We start from the raw sequence: 7680 nt of genomic DNA on the forward strand, positions 1-7680 counted from the left end.
ATAGTGTCAAAACCATTCTAATAAGAATAATATGCTAATAAAATCCAAGTTCTTACTTTTTTACAAGATATATTAGAAAGAAGAAACTATCAAATTTTCCACATTGTACGTCAAACCTATGGATGTCAAACCACGTGACTATGATGGAAAACTATCCTAGAGGTCCATTAAGAAATCCTTTATTTTATGTGTTTCAAAAAGGTATTTTGGAAAGATCTTATAATTACAAACTTTTGGAATTAAGAGGGTCATTTTGTTCATAAATTTAGAAAACTTTCCCAACATTGATTTGCAAAAACTTATGTGATTTCAATAAATAAAAAGATCCTCTTTATTCATAAGATTATAGGCTTTTGCTAAAGTTCATTTAGAGAAAACCCGCCCCCCAGCCACTAAATGTAGGTATGGGATCTTATTTAGCACTATGAGCTAGAAATCTTCATGATTTCAATGAGCTACACTTTCATGTTTTGAGTTGCCTCAAGCAAACCAATTGCCCTTGATTTCTATTGGCCATGTTCATGTTTTAGGCTTAAACCCTTGAGCAAAGCATATAGTCTTAATATCTAGCATTGTTGTCATTTTTAACATATGAGCACCTAGCCTACCAAGTGCCTTAGATTCATAATGTTCAATGGATTTCACAGATTAAAGAGAGAAAACAATTTTGATCAACATGTTTATCAAAATTTTGCAATTGTACCATTTATTCTACTTTTGAGCATTGTCAAACTTTGCAAATTCCTAATAAAAAGAGTCAATGCCAATAGCATCATGATTGTGTGCTACATGCATGTAAGATGGTGCACTAGTCGACACTTCCCACTAATTTTAGGACACCTACCAACGTTTAGGAAAATCTCAATTCTTATTTGTAGTGATTCAATTTGGTGTTTTTGGCAAACCTGCTTGCTATCCGAAATTCTCAATAGAGGAATGTAAGAGACTAAGTGTGAATTGTAAATGCAATGTAGGGTGTAGGAATGGGGTCTAGGATAATTGATAGCTTATAAACTCTTTAGGTTCCTCTTCATTTCTATAAATGCAAGTTTCTGTTAGTTGTTGGAAGTAATTGCTACTTGGTGACAAGGGTTCTCTCAATAATGAATTCATGATGATATGCAATGTTCTTAGTGGTGTAGAAATAAGGAGAACATGTCTTTTGAGAAATGATTTACTTTCTATTAGGAGGTGGATAATAGATGGTGTTAGTAGATTCTACTTTTAACTCGTACCAGATCTCATTGCATTATGGCTTAGCTAGCTAATAGGGATGTCACCTTTAGGGTCTAAACTTCTACCTGTCGCAACCCTTCAAGGGCAATGTAAATCCTTTACCAATTTTTACATAACAAAACTAGTTGCAAGGCACACCATCCCTCAAGGAAAATCAATCAATCAAAATGTGGGGATAGCAAGAAATCATCCTACCACACCCAGCATTAGCCTAGCTAACCCACCATGTAGCTCACAAATGTCCTCATGGGGTACCACTTTTCCAATAGCTAGTTGAAAAAAATACCAAAGTGCACGAACAAAGTGCATATCCCAATTCCAATGTCAAAGAAACCTTACTGTGCAACCCAAAAAGTTGTGTATACATCCAATTCCAGGGGAGGGTTTTGGGAATTATCACTTTTCATGACAAGCTTCATGCATGTCATCATATAGAAGTAGAGGTATCATCAATGTAGATAACACAATTATATCCATAGTAGAGGTATGTGCAAATTTTATATAATTTGGTACACAATCACAACATGCATAGGCACATTTTTTCAAATCTTGATTGTTGGTGTGCTAGAGCCTTCAAATGCCATCATAGTTATTGTTCTAAGCATAGGGTTTTGAAGGTAGATTGACAAGTTGCTTATGAACAACTAACCAAGCTTGCACATAAGTGATGCATTTGTTCTACATTTTAATGTCCAACATAATTATCATTACATCTACATAAAGACTCACTTTGTTTTGTACTTTCTTTGGTTTGTAGTGGCAATTGTAGGGCTTTAAAGACTATGTGATAGTGCCAATGGCTTTAAACCTTGAAGAGCATTGATATGAATGATTGCATGTTTTTTTTTCTCCTAATTTTCATCTACATATGTAAAAATAGTTAATCTATTTTATTTTTTCCTTATGATACTCCTTTTCTCTAATATGGAATTTTTAGATCCTTATTAGCATGCTTTAGTAATTAGGTACAAATCTTACCATGTAGTCACCTTATATTTTCTATTTAGCAAATGCTTTAACAATTGGCTGAGTTTTTCCTCTTACTATTTTTGTTTTATAATCACATCATATTTTCTATTGCATGCATAGATTTTGGAAGAACTACAAAATTGATGTAGCTTACACCTTGTCTTTAGCAATTCATCCAAGTAAGATACACACTACTTAAAACATTTGTTAACAACTAAAAGTCAATCAAGTTAGCTTGCAATGGTTATTTAACACTTGTTGGGATGATCTCAAATTAGTCATAAAGTAGCATTTAAAAAAAAAATCATGATTTTTCATTTTTTATGCTAGGTTTAATGTCATATTGAGATTCTACTTGTTTTGTAAGGTCTCCTAACTTATGCTATTTGTGATCACAAACATTTCTTTGTAGCATGTTTGAGTCACCATGGAATATCTTTGTGTAGATCAAGTTAGATATTGTAAGACATTTATTGTAATACTTCCACCCAATAAAAAAATTAGTTAGTTAGTTTGAAAGTTAGTTAGTCAATTAATAAGTTAGTAAGGTTGCTAACTAAAGACTAACTAAAGTAAAAACTAATTAACATTTATAACTAGAAATTTTCATTTAATTAAAAATATTAAAAAAATCGACAGTTGTAATCTGACATTTTTCTTGGATTGACAAGGACTGTAGCCACCCTTCACAGAAGTTACAACATGAACAAGAGTTATAAGCCATAATAATCATTAGTGTTAATGTGTATAGTATGGATGGTCCAAAAATATTAGATCTTTGGGTAAAAATAGCATATTTTAGATATTTTAGATAATATCTATTGTAAATATCCTAAAAATTTATGGAGATTTCTAGAACAGGATATCATGTAAAAAAAAAAAGGTTTTTTAGCTTGTTTTGGAGATTTAATACAAAAAAAGAAGGATTGGTGAAATCGTGCACGCTGCGATCGTAGTTTACAAGCAATAAACAACACTTAGAACAGGGAGAAGAAGAAGGAGCGATCTGGAGGATTTCTAACCAAATGTCATGCAGTTTTAACCCCCTTTCAGAGCCAACAAAACTATCTGAATTGTGATTTGAGCATCAAATTGCTGATTTTTCCAAGATCCCCTCCACAAAGAGCTCTTTTTCTTAGCCACAACCCTTCTTCTCTTGTTTAGCTGTAAATATGAGGCATGGAGAGTAGTTAGAAAAGCATAATGAGACCTCGAGAGGCTAAGAGAGAGGTATAGAGAGAGGGAGGTAGAAGGATACCCCTCTAAGAGATTGCGAGAAGGAGCTTGAGAGAGAGAGAGAGAGAGAGAGAGAGAGAGAGAGAGAGAGAGAGAGAGAGAGAGAGAGAGAGAGAGAGAGAGAGTGTGTGTGTGTGTGTGTGTGTGTGTGTGTATGTGTGAGAGAGAGAGAGAGGAGTTACCTTGAGAGGTTGTGAGGGAGAGAGTTAGCTCAATTCCCTCTATCTAGGCCTTCAACTAAGCCATCTTCTCTTACGCTCTCTCATCTCAAATTCATTCCTCATTCTTTATCTCACGAATCCACTTGCGGACGATGGCTCCCAAGTGAAAGATCTCTCCAAATGCTAAAACTCCCACCACAGCCAATGGGACCATGAAACAAAGGGACCACAACTACAAAAAACACATCTCTTATGAATCAACGCACCCCGTTGTATTAGGGAAAAGAAATTGGGAGAAAAGAATGTTTACATTAATTATCATAACTTAATCGAGCATGTTTTGAGATAATGAGCGTATTAGGAAAATTTTGTTCATCGTGTTCATCTTAGGTGATCGATTAAAATTGTAGTTAGAAGCCATTAAATTGCACATAAATTTCATGCTAATATGTATATGAAAAATTTCAAGAATACGCATTAAGCTATAATTAAGTCAAATAGAAAACCCTAGTTCAAATGAATACGTAGGATTTCGTTGTAGAGAAGCCAATGTCCCAAATTGCAGTCAACATTGCAAGGATACTCCTTCATTCAAAAGAATGAGGAAATTAAATTAGGTTATCTCTGGAAATCTCAGACGATAATGGGGATAAAGCCGAGAGTAGATGCTATCACATCAAATTGGTTGGCAGAGAGAACAAAGAATTGTCTAGTACATATTGTGCACTTCTGCTTGTGTTTGTACTTAGGAACACCTGTTTGGAAAAGGAGTCATCTAACAAGGAATTGATAAAAAGAAAATATTTCAAATTGGATTTAGGTTGAAACACCTGGGAAAGGTGTGTTGAGCACCCCTAGCTAGCTGCCAACCCTATCCAAGGGGGTTTTTGATAGCCACGTCGAGAATGTGGATTGAACCCGTCGTGAGAGGTCTCTCCATAGAAACGGCTATTCGTAAGAGGATGCTCGAGTGCTAGGGGGGACTCTAGCTATAAATCCCATGCCTCTGGGTCCTACTCAGATGGTCTACATGACTCAAAAAGGAATCTCGAGGTCCTGTTAAGAATGCAAAGGTGGAAAGTTGGAGGAAAATAAGGTGCATCCTTATAGATTGTGGGAATCATCCTATGGACGGGATTTGTATCTCAATTTAAATTTTAATATAAAGTTTACTTTCAAGGATTTTGTTTGATTTGTTTTCGTGTCAGTGCATAAAATTACAAAAAGGAACATGTGACTAATGGGTTAATCAAGGAAGCTGCTTGTATGTATTATCACTAATGTGCCCTTAGGCAAGAAGGAAACTAAAGATATCAAGGGAAGCGAGTGGGCGAAACCCCTGATGGGTCCATCCTATGGCAGGGTGGTCCTAGAGAACTGGGAGGCTTCTCAACATTCAAATCACGATGACATATTGACCTTAGATAATGTAAGTTAGAACCCTGGCTCATATCGTTTTAGGGGACCGGAATGGGACTTTACCCTACAGGTAGAGAGGTTGAGTGATGCATCCCTCTCATTTCCCATTCTATTTGAACCAAATGTGATATGAGTCCACCTCAGTTTAGATGCTTTGTGCAAAGTAGATCATGCTAGAAGGCTGTAGAACGACTTGACTCCTAGAAACCCAAAAATATTTAGGTCGATCCTAACATGGTTGGCCGATATGTCTCATTGCGGAGTAGACTCGAGATTCTCTAACCGACAAACCGGGTGACATTCCATGGGAGTGCTAGGCAATGTCTTTTAGATCAGACTCCCAATGGACTACTAAAACGTGTCACGATCGAGGCACGTTACATTTATGAAATATCTTATGGATGATAAATTCATACATGAATTGCCACAATTTTAACCTTTAATTGCTATTTCAATTGGTAAACTTTCATATGATAAATTCATACAAGAATTGCCACAATTTTAACCTTTAATTACTATTTCAATTGGTAAACTTTCATTCATATCTTCTCATAATTTTCATTGTTTGAATTTTCTAACTTGTTGGTGCTATCTTTTCAAAATCTTTACCTCCATGACAAATATTTTATAGATAATATTACAAATCTACCTTAGGGATAGGTTCATAGATATTTTCATGGTACTCAAGGTGGTTTACTAAAGCATCATAACATTGCATATCTATATATCTATGTAGAAGTCACGAGTCTATTAACTAGCATCAATAGGACCAAATACCAACATTTAATATAGAATGTTACATTATCATGAAAAAATCTACCTTTCAATCACACAAATAGCTATTTATCATATTGTATTTTGAAGTTGGCACCCTCTATTGGTTCCTCTTTAGAATGATATTTTACTAGATTAGAATGTTCAAGAAAAGGAGCATGTATTACAAACTTTTTCTCTATACTACTCCCATAAATCATTATATGGAACATCAACTATATGCATACCTTTTATATTCCAAATTTATTGTTCCTTCTAAATATTGCCTATAATTTTAAATGAATTGGAAACATATTTATGTATAATAGAACATAGTAATAAGAAAAGAAAAGAAAAAAACATTTGGTACCTATTGCTCTATTGAATATCAACTTATTATGTTTTGTAATATTCTATGCTTCATTACCTTTTTCAAATGCTTGTGAGACTAGATGTCAAAAGTGTGCACCAATTTTATAAGCTATTAAAATGATCCCATTGGTACCTATTGCTCTATTGAATATCAACTTATTATGTTTTGTAATATTCCATACTTCATTGCCTTTTTGAAATGCTTATGAGACTAGATGTCCAAAGTTATGCACCAATTTTATAAGCTATTAAAGTGATCCCATCATGAACATGATTGTGTAATTTTGTCATATCATGATTTTCTAGATGTTCATGGGTCCTTTTGCTATATAAAGAGTTGGAAGTTTCACTTTGATCTCATCTTTTTTATGATTCCTTGGTTTAGTCATTTTCAACAACTTAGTTATGAAAGTTCAAATATGTAAACACTCAAAATTAGATTTTAATGGATACAAGTAACTACATACGAATGCCTTCTAGTCTATGGATGTGATAAGAATTTTGGTTTCAAATTATGTGACATGCACTTTCAAGATTTTAAGTGTACTTTCATGTAGAAGAACATAAATGCATCTTCTATGTATTGTTTTCACCAATATACATGATAGAAAATGGTGTCAAAGATTTTCAACTTCTTAATAATTTAAAAAGTTGATGCATAAGCCACATGAATGTCGCTTTTACTCAAGTGATATTTGACTTGAATTGACTTGTAGCACAAAATGGATTGATTAACCATGGCTTTACAGTGTGGAACCTTTTTGTACATCAAAATTTTTAGTAATAACTTTTCGAGGATTGAATTATTAGTATTCTTCAATACTTCTCTTTAAGAAAGTTCCATTCTCCTGGACAGGAAAGAAATAGCATAATCACTTGTTTCAGTTCAAACAAAAAATCTATTGTCATCACCTTCCCTTTAGAAAGTATTAAGTTTATTTGTTTCATAGTCTTTCATGGGTAATTTGATTGGTTCTTTGCTTGAATTGAAGGGAGATTTTTGTAAGAATTTTTAATTCATGAGTGCCTTCTATGCATATAAAAAACTACTTATATCCTATGTAGTGCATTGCCTAAGTCCTTTTAGTTTGATAGAATTCTTGCAAAAACTTACCTTTTAACTCATTCGTTTTTTTCTTGAGAAAAGCCTTAATCTATGAGGAATGTGCCTACTTATTGGATCCTTTCAATAATGTGAAATGTTCTAGCTGGGAAAGAATGTCGATTTCATTCTAATTCATAAATGTTCTCATGTTAGTACAACTAGAAAGAAATGCACATATCTGGATTATCCATGTGTAAGCATTACCTATAAAATTAATGGTTTTTACATTGTCCATCCTCAAAAGAAGATTGTATTGATGAACCTGAAGTACAAGTACAGAGCTCATTCATATTGTTAAGAAAGGATTATTTGTGAATTTTTGTTTGCTTAAGAATATTGTTTTAAGGTAAGTGCAAAGGATGTAATGAAGGAACATGTATGTTAAACAAAGAAGAGTAGCAATTAAATAACTAAAGAGCATTGTATGAG

Source organism: Lygodium microphyllum, chromosome 1 (genome assembly GCF_053477565.2).
Source record: "Lygodium microphyllum isolate KBCC chromosome 1, Lygodium_microphyllum_v1.1.10, whole genome shotgun sequence".
NCBI lineage: Eukaryota > Viridiplantae > Streptophyta > Polypodiopsida > Schizaeales > Lygodiaceae > Lygodium > Lygodium microphyllum.